Below are 3971 nucleotides of genomic sequence, written 5' to 3' on the forward strand. Positions count from 1 at the left end.
CCCTGTCCTGTCCCCAGCCCACCCTGTTGCTGGTAATTTCAGTTCTGGTCCAAGCCTCCCTGACAGAGGTCTGCTTCAAACCCCTTATTTATAGAGGAGGAATGAAAGACCCAGAGAGGCCAAGAACTCACCAAGAGCACCACAGTAAGGTAGGAGTGAGTCTGGGCCAGAACTCAGGTCTCCTGACATTAGGTCAGGGCTCTGCCTGGCAACTAATCTGGGGGAGGCAGGGCTCGGCTCCGTCCCCCCTTCCCAATGCCCCCTTGGCCCTTAGCTTGGACAAGCCCCAGTGCGGCCACCTGGGTGGGCTCTGGTTGGGGACTGGCAGAGTGGAGGTAGGTGCGTGGAGAAGTAAGAGGAGGCAGAGTATAAGAGCTGATCAGAGAGAGGCCCAGAGCTGATCTAGGGTGGGTGGACTGGGGAAGCTCTTCTTGGTGTGGTGGCTGCTGCAGGATTCTAGGACCTTATTAATCAGTCTGAGGCAGCAGAGGATAAAAATACCGTGGGAGCACACTCCTGGAGGAGGGGAGCAAAGCAGATTCAGGAATGAGTCACAGAGCCCAAGCCCTAAATTTAGAAGGTGCTGAAGGAGGCAACCTCCCCCGGTGGGGAGCATTGTGGAGATGCCCACTGACCCAGGACACCAGGGCCTCAGGACAGGGGGCAGTGGTTGGCAGAAGCTGCCTGCAAGGCATTATCCTATATTGAGAAAACAGGCATTTTGAGTTGCTGCTTAGGCATTTTATAGTACAACAACTCTACTCACACTCGGAGTCGACATTTAAGTGAGGACCTGAGTTTAGGATTCCCACCATAAGTTCCTGCTTTGTTTTTCCTGGTTATTTAAAATGACCGCTGAGTTGAGCCCATGAAAAACTAGTGACCTCTACCCCAACCACCTTCTAAGTATTAGGTGCTTGCTACCCTGTTCTCTATCTCTTGCTGCCTGAAGACCTGGACAGAGAGGACTGCCCTTTTCCTGGCTCATGGTGCTTGTTCTGAGATCCCAAAGTAATAAATCTTGTGACTTGACTTCCTTTGTAGGAGTATACTGAAACTGCGCCTTCCATCAAAAGGACCTCGAGGTTTTCACTTTCCCATAGTGGGAGAGCTCTGATCCCAAGGGAGCTACTTGCCCAACCCCGTGTGGGTGTCTCATGCCTCCTCATTCAGCAGATCATAATCTACAGATTCCTGACACACCAGCTCCCAAGTTTTCCAATACTTGCCCCGTGGAAGCTGAGCTTGTCCTAGGTTTGCTCAACGTATGGATTTTGATCCCAGAATGAACCCTGAGCCAAGGCAGAACCTTCAGCCCCATTCTCACACAGAGTCCCTAGAGTGCCTTCCCCACACCAGCCCCTTCTATGGTCCTGGGAACTAGTCCCTGGAGTGTGCACATCTCCATTCTGTTCTGCCCACTGGCTGCTCATGGCCAGGCTCCCCATGTCCTGCTGCTGTCCTAGCACATGGTTGTCCGACACTGGCGGGGGGCAGGGGGGGGGGGAATCTGTGGATGCAAGGAGCTAACATCATTGAGTGAAGGCCTCTCAGAGGGGACCCATCTAGACCTTTAGCAGCATTTGGGAATGGGGATGAGGAAGGGGGACAAGATGTCATAGTGCTCACCTCTGCTTTATTCTCAACCTCCAGGCTCCAGATGAACCCAAGCTGCTGCTTTTCCTCCAGGTCACAAGAGAAAAGTGCTGCCTCCAGGTCAAGGAACAAAGATGCAGGAAAGAGGCCATGTCTTGGGGACAGATGTCAGACATGGGGGGAAGGGAGCTGGGAAGCTATGGAGCTTATTGTACACTTGTTGCTTGCCAGGCACTGTGCTGAGCACTCCACGTGCATGAACTCACTTCTTCCCCAATGATGTAGATTCTACTAATCCACCCATTTTAGAAATGGGAGAACTGAGACACAGAGTTCACTAATTTGTTCTCCTTCACACAGTAAAAGGTTCTAACCCAGACAGCCTGGCTCCCTGGCTCAAGCTCTTAGCCATTATGCCAGACTGCTGAGCAGGTATTTCCTTGTATCTGGGCTGCCTCCTCTCCCATTCTTCCCTCCCCACCCCTTAGTCCCGGTACCCTAGAGCTCTGGGCACTGCCCTTTGGGCCTGCAGGGTGTAGCCCCAGGCTTGGGGGAGGAAGGAGTGTAACAATGCCTGCACATGCAGGGCTTCACAATTTGCAGAGCCCCATCCTACCTCAGCCTAGTGGTGGGAGTCTTGGGCACCACCACATTGTCAGGACAACAGGCCCAGAAAGGTTCCTGGGGTAGAGAGAGCCTGAAGCAGAACCCTGGGAACTCCTGCTGTGGGAGGGCTCCAGACCCAAATGGCCATGCCCTCCCCTGCATGCTGGGTCCCCCTGCTGCTCCTGTCGAATGGGCACTGCCCCTGCAGGAACCTATTTTGACTGCTGGGTTGATGCAGCCTTCCAAATGCCCTGGGCCCTGGAGTTTCCTGTTAGAGGCTCCAGATCCATCTGCCTGACCCCAGGCCTTGCCTGAGGCTCTGTGCTCAGGCTGGTAGTAGTGGGGGTGGAGGTGTCCTTGTGTGTCTTCAGGAAGGACAAAGTTGTCTGGCCCTTCTACTGGGGTAAGAAATCCGGCACTGGGACGAGTACCCCTTTTCTGGAAGCCCACACACAACTTCATTCTTTTGGCTTCTTCTTATTTTTAAATCTCAAAGTTGGGCACCCCAACTCAGGACAGTTTCCACCTTCTGGGACTAGAGGGCCTCTAGGGAGCACTTTCTATCACCCTTTAGATGGTGGAAGGGGCTATTGCTTTTCCTGAGGGGAGAGGCTGCTTAGAGAGGCTTGCCTGAGGACCAGGGACCTGCCCAAGGACACAGCCTGGCCCAGGTATAACACAACTTCCCCCTTCCCCCCTCTGCCCTACACCCAGAGAACCAAGGCAGGGATACCAAGGATGGGTTCTTACTGGGCCTTGTTTTCCTCATCTGTTGAATGGGGCTAATGGTCCCTGCCTAATCTTCCACCTAAAGTTGTAAAAGTCAGACAAAATGAGGATGGAAGATTCTTACTCTAGCCGAGTGCCTCTTCACAGAGAGAATGTGAGGGGCCGTGTGTGTGTGTGTGTGTGTGTGTGTGTGTGTGTGTGTGTGTAACAACTGTGCCTCTGGCAGGCCAGGGACTGCAGTCTGCAGAGGACTGCCGCGTGTGCTGAGTGTGCGGAACTTCCAAGGCTTTGTGGATGTGGGCGTGGCAGTGCTGCAGGTGAAAGGCTGCCAGATTTAGCAAATATTCGGGGCATACTTATACTAAAAGTGATCCTTCGCTAATCTGGAAGTTTCACAGGCGTCCTGTGTTTTATCTGGCAAGCCTACTTTAGCACTCTAGGTGACCTGGTGTGCCCAAGCATGTGTACCTATGTCAGGCCGGCTGTGCCTGAGACTGAAGTGGTGCGTGGCTGTGTTGGGACTGTGACAGGACATCAGTGTGATGCTATGTGGCTATGACAGTGTCACCCGGAGAAGCCAGGTCGTGGGTGACTCTGCCAGTATGGCTCTCTGACTCCCTCAGGCTCCAGCTGCTCCCTCAGGGCAGGGTTTGGGCTGTTTGCTCAGCGAGGCCCAGCAAGGGCAGAGACCCACCCTGGGCAAACACTTAGATCCGGCTCCAGATGGGACTGAGATCCAGAGCTTATTGCCACCTGCCCTCAGACTGTAAAGGACACATCCCTGTCAAGGCCAAGCCAGCCCTGGAGGCCTGAGAGTGCTCTATCCTGGGCCCTTCCAGAGGGGCCCCTGCAACCACCTCTCTACTCTGCTGCTTCCTGGTGACATCACACAGATCACTGCCCAATCTTCTAGAACAGTGCCTCTAGGGTGCTGCTTTGTTACCCTAGGCAACCTGGGAATTTCTCCACCCAAACGGGCAGGCCAGATTACCTCTGAGGAGGGGGTGGGGCGAGAAAGGGCCAGGGTGGGGCCTTCTCAT

This window comes from Hyaena hyaena, unplaced genomic scaffold, assembly GCF_003009895.1.
Source record: "Hyaena hyaena isolate Hyena2069 unplaced genomic scaffold, ASM300989v1 scaffold_406, whole genome shotgun sequence".
Taxonomy (NCBI): domain Eukaryota; kingdom Metazoa; phylum Chordata; class Mammalia; order Carnivora; family Hyaenidae; genus Hyaena; species Hyaena hyaena.